Genomic DNA, 13921 nt, shown 5'->3' with positions numbered 1-13921 from the left:
AAAGATGGTATTTAAGCCTCAGTGAAAACAGCTGTTCATCAATATAACAGTCTTAAAGGGACAGTACACCTAGAAATGAATCATAAAGTAAAACGAGACAATCCCATCCACAATGTTTGTCAGTTTGAAGGAATTTGGGCTCCGATTCATCCTTTTTTGTCTTATGGCATTAGTTGCTGTTTTTGGTACCAATCTCATCAAAATGGAACACGAGATTCATGAATATGGTGCAAAGTAAGAAAGAAAAAAAAATTGGCTTTTTTTTCCTGCCATGAACTGTTTTTTTTTTCTTTTACATTGGACAGCAAAAGTAAAAAAAAATAAAAATTGAAACATAAAATTTTGAAAATAAAAAAATATATATATAAATTTATATAAAAAAAGACTTAAAAAAGTGCAAATAGATTAATGAATTGGGTGCAAAAAAAAAAATTGATATTTAAAAAAAAAAAAAAAAACAGGTATGAAGACAATGATGAACCAGGGCCAAAAGGGTCTTGGCACATTCCTAAAGAGAACACGAGGGTCAACCTTTTGCTATCCGTCCTATTTCTGGCTGGGGATCAACTGAGGGCACTGGGGGTTCAGGATTTAAAGGGAAGATATCATCAGAATATGATCTATTGTTTAAATCGGATTTTTGTGTTACATGTATTTTTAAAACATTTTTGCAACATTTCTATTTTATTTTCATAATTCATTACTTAAAAAAAAAAAAAAAAAGAAAAAAAAATTAATCTCGCTATTTTACCACTGGGCCTTTTCTAGACTCATGGTCCACAATTGGACGTGTATAAATGCCTCACCGGAGTTCCAGAGGCAGAGAAGGATCAGGCATGTTGAATTTCAACATGCCCAATCTTTTTGTATAGTAGGAGCCTTCCAGAGGGGTCAGATGAGCTTTTCGGGATAGGGATGTGCTGTATGTATAAATATGGGCTGTCCTTTCTTGGCCTTTTAAATAATTAAAGGGGTGGTCCACTACGTCATGGGAACGGCACCAGAGGTGAGTTTAAGTGGTGTTATTTTACAATGAGGAAACATAGGGAATGAAACCGGTTGTCCTAGTAGTTGACAACCCCTTTAAGGACTTGCTGGAAATTAACTTGTATTCCTGGGAATAATCATGGGCAAAAGCGCATTTGCCCTGCAGAGGCCACTACAGGTAAGATGTGGTATTACAACATACAAAGCTATAGAGGGCCTATATGACCATAGCTCAGTAAAATAACCCCTGGCCATATGGCATAACACACAATATGATTTGCTATTGAACCTGTTTTTCATTATTATTTATTACTGCCCCCACCATATAAACACACACAAACTGTACATAAGCAGCGCCTTAATTATTACTAAGCGCTCTCCATATAATGTGACTTTTCATTATTTCGATCTCTTTCATAACTGCTGCCATTATATACTCAGGGGATTGATTATTCATTATCCTCTTAATGCTGAATTTTTTATTACATTTACTCCTACGTGAATCAATGTTCAGTGTGTATAAGGCAGTGAGTCTCCAATTACACATAACCCTTCTCCATCTATTATAGCCGGATGAACCATAATGGAGGGGATCCCTTTCTAGAGAGGCCATTAGCTTTTTCAAACTGCAACCATCTTTTAAAATGTTTTCCATTGACAAAGGGAATCTGTCACCAGGTTTTTTTCTACTCCACCTGAGAACAGCATGATGTAGAGACAGAGACCCTGATTCCAGTTATGTATCAATTACAGAGCTGCTTGGTGCAGTTTTGATAAAGTATCAGATCTAGCAGTTCTCTGAATGCTGAGCTCTATATAACCCCACCCACGTCCCTGATTGGCTGCTTTCTGTGTACACTGTGCATAAGCAGAAAGCTGCCAATCAACCGTGGAGGCGGGGTTATAAATGGAACACCTCTACTAAACCATAGTCAGGGCTGGCCTTAGACTGTGCCCTCTGTGCCACCTTATGTTGGTAGTGCATGCCTACGTATAACCCTAATCGCTTCTGGACCTTTTGGCCAAGATCAAGTGTAGTAGCCTTCAATGGCTTGGGCCGCCATAGTACATCGATACATCATGCACACTGGGTACGGTGCGCTGGGAAGTATGCCAGGTGGCCTATATAGTCATCTGGTGGAGACCCTGGCCCTCAGGATAGAGGTTATTAGATTGGGTAGTTTTGACAGACTGAGTGTCATTGGAATATCGCGACACAGTGGGGTCAGATGATCGCAGCGTCTGGTGACACATACATATGCAGTAGTTAGAACGGCTTCACCTTCCTAGTAACAGTTCTGGCTTTCTTTGGCGCTGCCAGGGTTAAACTGCTTAGTTGGACTCCTGGAGTTCTGTTTTTGGTGATATCAGTGTATTATTCCCAGCAGGTATAAGAACCCTCCTCCTTCTGACTTTGCCAGTGATAGTTCATTCTTCCTGGTTTGGTGCTGGAGGAGTAATTGGTGTTTGGAGAGTTGTTGCTGCGTGGAATTGGTTTGAGTGCTTATCCTTATCCTCACCCATTTGATTTCCCCTACCTATGCCTCCCCTGTGTTCCGCTCTGTTTTGTCAGTGTATTTGTATAATTGTAGTTTTCTTTTATCCCAGTGTGTCTTCCCTTGTCAGTCTGGTTAGTATAATTCTATACACATCAGTCTCACACCTCCCTGGGTGGGGGAGTGAACAGATAAGGGCAAAGACAGGAGGATAGCATGGAATGTGACCCCAGTGTCTCCCCCTTCCAGGGTAATCCGGAGGACAAGGTTAGACAAGAGTGTCCCCCTAGTTCGAGGGATCAGGTAAGCGTCCACAGTCCCTTAATTCACTGGACGATGGAAACCCACTTGAGTTTACGACATTTTTGCACTGCACATTTTCAGTCCTTTTGAGCACACCATTTTCCAAGCCTTTTGGCTAGGATGAGGAATTTTTAAATTCCCGGTTGAAGGTCCGGTTAGTACACGATAAAACCTTCACTAAATATTTGTTTTCCACTTGTGTGTCTCTTTGTGCAGGGGTCCTTGTCACTAGAACTTATCAGGATGGGGTTATCTTATGGGTTCCCAAGCTGGTCGGTCTAGGGGTGGGAGTGTGTGGCCATCAGGTTCTGCTCGCCCCTGACCCTTGGCTCTTCTCTCTCAGGAGGGGAGCCGAACTAGATGGCTCCTAGTTTTGCTTGGGTGGAATCCCAGGCTGATGCTGGGGGGCGAGATTGGGATGGTCTTAGCTTTGGCTTGTGGAGGCCACTAGCTCCGGACCATCGCTGTGGCCTTCTGTCTCGGAGGGACGAGGATAGGTTTATTGGAGACCTTTCTCCGGTTGGAGAGGGCTACGACTAACCGTATCCTAGTGCACTTTTTTGTAGCACAGTTCTCAGGCTCTTAAAGAAAAATCCAAAAGGATATCTATACCAAATTATCAGCATCACACTAGCGCCTAAATAGTGCAAAGCTTTGGTCGCTAAAATGCAAAAATAAATAGCGCCGTACAGTGCTGAAATAATATCATACAGTGACCTTATATTAGCTCAAAACATAAAGCTAATCTAAAAAGTGTCACGCAATGATTGAAAAATACTGCTATACTATAGGAATTTTGGTGGTCTCCAATTCAGGTGTCAGGCTATAGGTGGTGCCACCATCAGCAGGAACATGGTTTACACACTCCGACGCATTTCCAGTAACAATGGATAACTCCGATCTTGTAGTCGAGTGATAAAACCATTTATTTTGCACGGCTTGATCTATGACCATGTGTCCTGGGCCGTCTCGGCCCCTTTCCTCCATTGTGGCTCGGCACATCTCTACAACAGACACATTATTCCGCCCTCAGTATTTCAATGGCTTATTGTCTCGGTAAACTCCACTGCACAACGAAGAGCGTGAAAAAAAAAAAAGTTTTCCTGTGACTTTAACAGACAGGAGGTTTGACTACATCACCCCCTGCAGCGAGCTCCGAGAGATGGAGGGAAGACGCTTTCATCTTCTCGGGAAGAAATAAAATTTCTCATTACAAATTGTCACAAGCTGAAAATCCCGCATTAAGGCCTGGCGGTGCTGGGCGCTTGTAATGATGGCGGTTTGTCGAGTGGGTGGCGGTGGGGCTCTCGTGTCTATGGATAATTGTCCTTTTAACTTAGCATTGCTATAAAATGTGACTCCGGTTTCCTCCCCGAAATGAAGACCATGTGTGACCTGTGAACTTAAGGATTCAATCAACTTTGCTCATGTATGAAAAATACTCATTCATCCAGTATGTGGCAGATCTAGAAATGGCCGGAATCGAGTGGACTACACTCACATGGGACTGATCCGAAAATCTGATCCAAATTCCGCAGATCGTTAAGTCTTTGTGCATCGATTTCACCCTTCGGAATGGAGAAAATGTTCTATGTTCCATGATTTCTATTACATTCCCATAGAGAAATATGCAGAAAATTTGAATGTATAAAATCTCAATGTAAATGGAGGTTTCTCAAAAATTTTTCCATCTACTGCCAAAAAAAAAAAAAAATCTACCGCTTTTATTGATCAGTGCTGCGGATATTAGCGCTTTGCAACGTGCAGGGTGAATTGTGTGGCTGATCCATACCTTTTTTTTTTCTACTACGAAAGGTTTTTTTTCCTGTTGATAAATATCCCAATATCTGTCGTGTATGCACTAAATGCATGCAATGGTTTAAATGGTAAAATCACATCGCATTGATACAGCCCTGATTTTTTTTCAGATGTAGGTTCCAAAACTTCTCAAGGCTCGGTGCAGACGACTGTATTTTCACTCATCCGAGAGAATCGGGACGGTTATACTAATCACACTTTGATCATAGCGTGATCCAATTTTTTCAGATAAGGATAAGAAGGGAAAAAAAAAAAAAACATTCTCCATCTTCTCCATTCTGCCTGTCCGTAAAAAAAAATAAAAAAAAAAATCGAGCTGCACTCAGATGTCATCCTAAAGAGGTCCGATTTCCTCTACGAACCCATTGTCTTGCATGGCCGAGAGTGATCCGAATATTGGATGCAAATTGAGCAAGCATTGATTTTTTTCCCTAGGACTGACCCTGGCAGAGGCAGGAGTAAAAAAATTAAAAAAATTGGGACATAGAAATTGATCCAAGTATGAGCGAACGTTTTGTCGGATTGCACGAGCCCTAAACAAGTGTTATTTCTGAGCGGATGCGACCATAAAACCATGGCCGGTAGCAGGTAATTATTGTGCAAACCTGCGGGGAAAAAAAACAATGTTCCAAATAATATACAGGTCAGATTAGTGCAATGTGCATTTAATATTCTGTGTGACTGTGTCTGAGACCTATTAGGACAAAAGGTCCATATCTACAACAATAATTGTTATTCCACCATCATATTCAAGGATATAAGTGGCAGGATGACACAGACCTGCCTGGGTTATTCTCATTAGATCATAATCTGATTCTGTTATTCCCCAAAAAATCAACTTATCCCCTATTCTATACATTATGATCGCTGGTCCGACTGCTGGGACTTCCAACGATCCCAAGATCAGGGCTATTGATTGCCGAAGAACAAGACTTTGCAACTCCGTACTGAACAGAGTAGAGGTGCGCATGCGCGGCCTCCACTTACTGCGCATGCGCGGCCTCCACCAATCCATAATTTATGGTGCTGATGCTGTACTTTACTGTCCAATAGACAATGAGCGGAGCCGCATATGTGCACCTCTACTCTCCTTGTTTTCCACGATTCAAGAGCCCCGATCTTGGCATCGTTGGGGGGTCTCGTCGGTAAAAGCCCACAACAATCGGCAACTTATCCCGTATCCTGTGGGCCTAGTATACATTATATAGGTTCAGTTGCACGCATGTACAAGTTCAGCTGTTACATCTGAATAATTTGTAAGAAATCCAGCGCCAACGAGAATCTGTATTACACAGAAATCAAGGACTGCATAATATAACCGCCACAGCCAAGATGGAATGGTCTGTGCCCCTTCTGTCACAAGAGGCGAAGTGTCACAAAACGCAATCCGTGTCACAGTGGGTGATATTTACAGTGTTTCGGCAAGAAATAAATTATCAGGACCGATGACAAACACGTCGGCAGCATTGCCGCACTCTTCACCCCGAGAGGTGTGCGAACTGTGAATGACGCGGCTTCATGTCGCAGACATCTGCTCCCAAAGTGAGGAATAACAATGACTGCTTAGTATTCACCATAAGAACCGAACCCCCTCATCCCTGCATAATGACACCGAAGGTGGGATTGTATAGGGTGGGTGACCCCTGTACTCAGCGGGGTATGATCCGAGCACACAAACCATTAGTGCCCTATCATACGGACTCACAATACTCTGGAGAAATGGGCTCATAATTCTCGTTCCAAGACAAGAGAAAAATCTTTATATTGTTTAGTATATTCAAATCAGTCCTACATTAATGAATCACATGGGAAATAATATTTTACCAACCTCGTAATACACCATATACATCAGAGATTACCTTCAAATATTTGCAGGTCACCGATTCAAAATATGGTCAGTTTTGCTGATCTGCGCCCAGGCTTGGACTGGCCCACAGGACAACAGGAGAATCCTCCGGTGGGCCCCTCTGCAAGAGCATCCCACCTTTTTATAAGCAGCACTTGGCACTATATACTTGAATTACTATGTACAGACAATGGCGGCATCTTATTCATTTACCAATCTACCCCGTTCACTGTTATATATGTAGCTGAAAAGTGGGGGCCTGGAGTTGGTTACTGGTGGGCCCTTGGCACCCCAGTCCAATACTGTGACTGCACACTTTCCTGAAAAGTTTCATTGGACACCTTCGTCCAAGTCTTCTGGATACTCTCCAACAGGACTGATTTTACCATGACAGTCTTGGGAACCGAGCCATAAAAAAGGGGTAAGGCTTTGCTGTGCCACATCCAAAAATGACAGCGGGCAGGGCTTAAATTTTATAAATTATGAACGTTCTTGATTTTCTTGGAATAGTTGTTATGAAAGCCAAATCTAGCATCTATTTTGGACACTTTTCATGAGCTCGTAGAAGAAAAAAAAAAAAAGGACATGGCTTCGTTGAGCTGTAAAATGCGCCAGCTTCCAGAGCAAACGCAGACCTCCAAAAGAGGTCTGTCCTCGAGGGTGACGGAAGGCGAAGATACCGTACATTCATTTCTTACTTTAAAAACATCCATGCCTAGAAAAAGTCCTTCAAATCAAAGAACAATGAATACTCCACTCTCAGACAACTCCGTGGGAAAAACGCTGCGGGCATATTTTAGCTGTAAGTTGATGGAAAAGTATAACAGGCTCCGTGAACAATGCATTTTTGTGCGACAGTTTACATCAATTTTGGTAAGTTTTTGTGGTCAGTTGTATTTTCTTAAAAAGACAGCTTGCTCCTTGTTTTATGTTTTTTTGTTCATTTCATGCATTTTCCAAATTGTTTGTCTATAGGATTTTTTAAATAGGATAAAAAAAATAAACAAAATCATGGCGTTTTTTTTAGAAGCGAAAAAGAAAAGTCAGAAACTTGCCATTGTGTTACATGATTTTTTTAGTTTACTCTTGGTAATATATATATATATTTTTAAAGCGAAATTAGTAATCGAGCTGATAACAAAGGATCCACAAAGCGAGCTGGCACAGCTCCCCGTGCTCTCCCTCTATACACAATGATCTTTGCACACGCTCATTAGATGCTTTAATACAAAAGCTAGGGCCATGGTCTGTTCATTGCGGTTAATGTACATGTATTGTTTTCTTAAAAGTCTAAAAATGCTGCAGCAGCCAGTGTGAAAATTGCAAGATTATTCATTTTTATTCAAACAAAAATTGTAATATGGGATATAAAACAAACAAAAAATACATTAAACACGAAATCCTATTCTAAACAGTAGGACATTTTTTTGATGACACATTCCCATTAAAGGAATCTATCATATCCAGAAACATTATTTATCTACAGATATAGTGGTAATCTGCAGGCAAATAGTGTCAAAATTCGGCATGGCCGTTTTACTGGAACAGCGGCTACAAGGAGAAAAGAAACTAGTATCCTCCCTGCAGCCGCTCACTTCCAGTCATCAGGGCAGTGCGAGGAATAGTAAGGCTTGGCAACTTGATCGACAGCGTATATGTGCAGTGTGCGTGTGCAGAGCAGGCTGTCAGTCAATGTGCCGGGCAGTGATTACACCTCTGCTGACTGTATGGTCAGATAATTGGAAGGGAGCGGCTGCAGAGAGAATATAAATTCATTTTCTCCCTATAGCCACTGTTTCAATAATGGTGCGTATACACAAACCGATCAGTGGCAAGATACAACCGCCGATCGGTAAACTTTTACCTATCGGCGGTCAATTGACAGCCTGTTTACACAGGCAGACCACAGTAATTAATGTACCCTGGACCATCTATACCACATAGGCTGCCATTGTTCTCGGCAGCACGAGTCCTGTTTACTTACAGTGATGTGCTGCCGAGAACATAGATTTTTTTTGTTGATGCATAAATGATCATTTCACCTGATGAATGAGCGTTTGGCTCGTTCATCAGGTGATCGGCAGCCTGTTTATATGGTAAGATATGTATTTTTAACACTTGTTCATGATCACCATGCCCCCGTAGTGTTCTTGTGTCAGTCACGGGGTGGTGCTGGTAGGGTTCAGTCACCGCTCTGCGCAGAGAGAGTGGCGGCTATAACCGCACCCCCGACACTGACTGACAGCAATATCATCATTAGGGCTGGATGTCAGTCCTCTCCATACACGGAGTTGTGACTGAACCAGCGCCACCTCCATGACTGAATGCTGACCGCTGCCGGGGGTAATAAAGTTCATTTCTTCCTGGAAGCGGAGCTCTAAGTAAGGTTCAGAATGCTATTAACCAGCAGATTAACCCCATATCTGCAGGTTAAAAGGATTTTATCACATCACAGATTCCCTTTAACATAAGTAGACAGAAACAATGATCTAATAACTAATCCCCAGAAACATTATTAAATATACTGGTCTGCATCTCTTATAAATAACATGGTTAATAGTATCCTGTCCATATTGTAAAAAAACAAAACAAAAAAAAAACCCATCCTGTGAAGATCGGCAGAACTAGGACCTCTTCTCCTCATTGATAGCATCAAAGGAATTCATGAATGGTTGAAACGTCCTGGACATACCTGCAAGCTCACTTCTCCACTGGAAGTCCTTTTATTAAATATTTACGGATATGTTGCAAGACACAAGATCAGGAACAAGTGGAATATGGCAGATTCCTGCAGGACGGACCCCAAAATGCACCATATCCACAGCAGAGAGCTTCACAAAGGCTATATATAAAATACAGGACTACAAGCTAAAGGAAAACACTTGTATGATTACCGTATGTACACCATTTACTAGTAAACATGAAATCCAAAAAATAGTCAAAATAAACAATGTTCTGATTGGGGGATCCAACTATTCCGACGGGATCTGCAATCTCACATCATAGGAAATTGGGGTAAACATAGATTGGACCTGCTTAACCCTTTATTTCCATAGACTTCTAAAAAGACATATTACAGAAATTGAAAGCGGCAATCCCTAACTAACCCTTTATTTCCCGTGACATAAATTTAAGCCAGTGACATATCTCCATCACTAATTATTATATGCATGCTGATCAGAATGTTAATAAAAAAAAATATTCATTAAAAAAAAAAAAAGTCTTCCCAAAAAATAGTCAATGGCAATATCACACTTCCGGAACTTGAAGATAAGCGGTGTCAGAAGTGGCGGCCACTTATCTCCATCCATAGAAATGGTATGCATTCGGGGTCACGTTGGTCGGACACACAGCTCTGGCAAAAATAGGTATATTTTTGAGTAAGATGTAAATTGCTCTTTTATTCTATGAACTTCTGACAACATGTCTCCGAATTTCCAAGCAATATATTTTGTATTTATTTTCTGACAAAGAAAAATTGGCAAAATTAAAAAAAAACAAAAACAGTGCTTTCAGATCTCAAATAATGCAAAGAATCAAGTTCATAATCATTTACAAACAACAATACTAATGTTTTAACTCAGGAAGAGTACAGAAATCAATATTTGTGGAATAACCATGACACAGACAAACTAAAACATTACAAATATTAATATTAAATACACAAATAATATAAAAGAAAAAATAATATTGAGAGTAAAAAACAACATAATATTCTGTATTACGATATGATCTTTCCCATCATACAGAATCCATATCAGATCAATCTTCAAATTGTCATTAACCAAAGCAACTTCATCTCCTTGGGATGGATTTTAGCCAGATGTCAGGGATCCTGATTGTGCTAAAGACATGGAGATTTATGACAAAGGCGCTAGGAGCCATCTTATATAATTAGCTCATTAAGTTTGTTTTACCATTTTAGGAGGCCAGGGGTAACTTAATCTCCTCTTGACCCCTTCTGCTGATCTGCTCTGGAACCATTTAACCTCTGCCACATGTCAGGGGAAGGCACACAAGGGGTAAGTGTATTAGTCTTGAACACATCAGTTCCCTGGAATTGTGATCTGACATGTAAATGGTAGCCTTCCTATCCAATATCCTGCAGAAATCCAAACTTTAGCCAGAAGGAACCAGTTGGGTCAATGGCCGCTTCTTGTTTTCAGTGCGGAGCACGGAGTTAACCTATGGGGAACACAATACTGATGGACCATGTCGTGACTACTACTATTAATCAGGATGGCATATAATAGCACATTATAGCATTGAGAACTCCAGTAGAAACTCATCATCAACCAACACGGCCATCTACATTTACGTATTCAGGCTCAGACTGGCCCACGGGGGAGAAGGAAATCCCCGGGTGGGTCCCTTTCCTTGGCACAGCTCACTTTATGCACTCCCATAGTATGACGGTATATGATCCAAACCATGAATGCTGGTATCCTCAGGTATCCCATGGATGGTGGTCCACCAGGTTGACCCCATGGCATTGTACATATACTTCAGTGGAGATGTGGCTACGTGCACAGGGTCAGACTGGCCCACGGGGGAGAAGGCAAATGCCCGGGTGGGCCCCTGTCCTTGGCACAGCTCACTTTATGCACTACCATAGTATGACGGTATATGATCCAAACCATGAATGCTGGCCACCTCACGTATCCCATGGATGGTGGTCCACCAGTTCGACCCCATGGCATTGTACATATACTTCAGTGGAGATGTGGCTACGTGCACAGGGTCAGACTGGCCCACGGGGGAGAAGGCAAATGCCCGGGTGGGCCCCTGTCCTTGGCACAGCTCACTTTATGCACTACCATAGTATGACGGTATATGATCCAAACCATGAATGCTGGCCACCTCACGTATCCCATGGATGGTGGTCCACCAGTTCGACCCCATGGCATTGTACATATACTTCAGTGGAGATGTGGCTACATGCACAGGCTCAGACTGGCCCACAGGGGAACAGGAGAATCCTCCGGTAGGCCCCTGTACAAGAGTGCTTGATTAATTGCTGAAATATGCGTCATATAATTATTCATTAAACAAGCTAAATAAATTAACATAATGTAGAAGCAAAGGTACATTTGTGTACTAGGGTCGGGTTATTTTTCCATGTAGCTGAACAGTGCGCCCCAAGAATTAATGTTACCGGTGGGCCTTTACCAAGCCAGTTCGGCACTGTGCACGCACAAAGCAGCCATCTTACCATTTAATGTATGGAGAATGCTCTAACTGGAAAATTGTGCACAAATTTCAGGTCATATTTGCAAGTAGCTGAAGAACGGGCCCCCAAGAATCAACATCAGATTCCAAATAATGGAGATATTCTCCATAATAACCTGTAATATGGAGTTTATGGGGCACAATATGACGGCGCACAGGGTCCGGGCTGTGCAGGGACTCTAAGTACCGCCATACACTGCAGGGCATAACACTGCTGGGGGGCTTTCAGGTTGGTCCACAAACAAATTGTCCATAGATGTAATAGTATACTGTAAAGACAACTCATTTTCTGTTCGATCAGGACCCAAAACTGTAAAACCAAGCAAACGTCTCATAAACAACCAGTAATAGTAGTGGTACCAGTGATCCCCACTGGAGCATCTACAAGAACCCCCTCCAAAGGGGCTCGCAGCGGCGGACCAGTCACGATTAATGATCAATCACAATAGAAAACGCGTCAAATCAATCCAACAATTCAAAGCCTCTTGGCTGATGTGTGACACGGCGAATGCCGCGATTATCTCCGGTGATTATAATAGACCGCTAGTCAGCAGTAGGGAGATAACTGGATGTGAATGGCCGTCACTCAGCCCTTTCTGGGGCAGGAGCTGGGCACTGCGCACTATGCAGAGGATAGCATTCATGTGCAGCCTCACATCCTCCGGGAACAAGGTGGCACCCCAGAGCCTTCTCCTCGCCACATATTGGGCATTTATACCCCTCTCTCCCCTTACACAGATCCGGCCCAGCCACAGCATTTACATTCAACCCACAGCGTCAAGGCTAGCTGTAAGTACGGAGGCTTACGTCCATGGTCTGAGCATAGGGGGACGGATTAACCCTTCAATGCCAAGCCGTGCTTCACATGTAACCATTGCTTGCCAATAACTTAGGGTAATGCAGATAACTATAGTAACACATGAGCCAGTCAGCACTGCTGGAGGTGAGTATATAGAGAGCAGAGAGTGCGAGTGTGTCCGTATATATATATATATATATATATATATATATATATATATATATATATATATACACACACACATATACATGCTATATTGTGTCCTCTTTACATCAGATCATATGTATAGCTGGATAGATATGTGCATTAGCGTTGTAAAAGCTGGATTATTTATAAATATATATATATATATATATATATATATATATATATATATACATACACACACACACGTACATACACACACTGTCCAGCTATATATGTGATCTGATATAAAGAGGAAACAATATACTATATAGTGTATATGTATGCACACACACACGCATACACACATATACAGATTTACACATAGTCCAGGGCACACATCTCCTTACCCCCCAGCTGCACACACACCAGCCCCCCAGGGCTCATCTCTGGGTCGCAGAGCAGTGACTTTGTGGGGTGCACGGTTGCAGCACACAGCCTGTGTATTGTGGGGTACACGGTTGCAGCACACAGCCTGTGTATTGTGGGGTACACGGTTGCAGCACACAGCCTGTGTCTGAGGGCGCAGAGGTACTTACAGTCAGATGTGTGCGGTGTGCAGGCGGCAGCTCCGGGTCTCAGTCACATCTCTGCATTATTAGCACCGTGTGTCGGCTCCAATCCTTTGGGCAGCCCTCCCCGGACCGGCCCCACATGGGCAGCTGCCTGTGCCCCTCTTTTGTTAGAGCCGAGCAGAGCCCTCACTAGTGCTGACACCAGTCTCCAGCTTACTGCAGTACCAGAGCTGCTGCTGCCGCCGCTCTAGCCCCGCCCCCCGCGCTCGGCCCCGCCCCCGTGACGTCACCGGGCGGCCATGTGAAGCAGCAGCCTCTGCCTCCTCTCTTGTTGCCGCTGTGGTCTCTGCTCCGCACACAGCCTCTGTCTCTGTCATCTCTGCCCACAAACTGCAAACTGTTTTTTTTACAGTATTTTCTTTTTTAGCATTTAAAAAAAATAGCATTTCAATTGCAAAAAATCTAGAATAGGCTTTGTTCACACGTTGCAGTTTTTTTTCTTCTGTTTATGCTTTTTTTCTTCAGGTAAAACTTGTTCTCGGTAGTAAAGTAAGAAGATGCTTATAAAAAGCCTTTTTTTGCCACTTGTTTTGCTGCGTTTTTTTGTGTGTGTGGCTATGTGCCATTTGTCTACATTGCGTGTTTAATAAATAATATGCGCACATTACGGCGCGATACTATTACGTTATGCCATTAAATCCGTTGTGATTATATATAGCGATTTGTTGTATCCTGCATGACCCCT

General features: G+C 42.4%; 1 protein-coding gene across 4 annotated transcripts in view; it reads right to left on the bottom strand.

The window, feature by feature from the left end:
* The window catches only part of GPRC5B (G protein-coupled receptor class C group 5 member B), a 67393-nt gene extending 53991 nt beyond the window's left edge, over window positions 1-13402 (bottom strand). For 2 of the 4 annotated variants that reach the window (XR_013218154.1, XM_077275060.1), the window contains exon 1: window positions 13201-13402. The gene's annotated coding sequence lies outside the window, so the exon portion shown is untranslated. The remainder of the gene's footprint in view (window positions 1-13200) is intronic. The other 2 variants (XM_077275059.1, XM_077275058.1) reach the window with 2 other exon arrangements.
* Window positions 13403-13921: the final 519 nt, after the last annotated feature.

The sequence above is a fragment of the Ranitomeya variabilis genome, chromosome 7 (genome assembly GCF_051348905.1).
Source record: "Ranitomeya variabilis isolate aRanVar5 chromosome 7, aRanVar5.hap1, whole genome shotgun sequence".
NCBI classification, from domain to species: Eukaryota; Metazoa; Chordata; class Amphibia; order Anura; family Dendrobatidae; genus Ranitomeya; species Ranitomeya variabilis.
The sequence above is the reverse complement of the archived record's forward strand: the minus strand, read 5'-3'. Positions and strand labels throughout refer to the sequence as shown.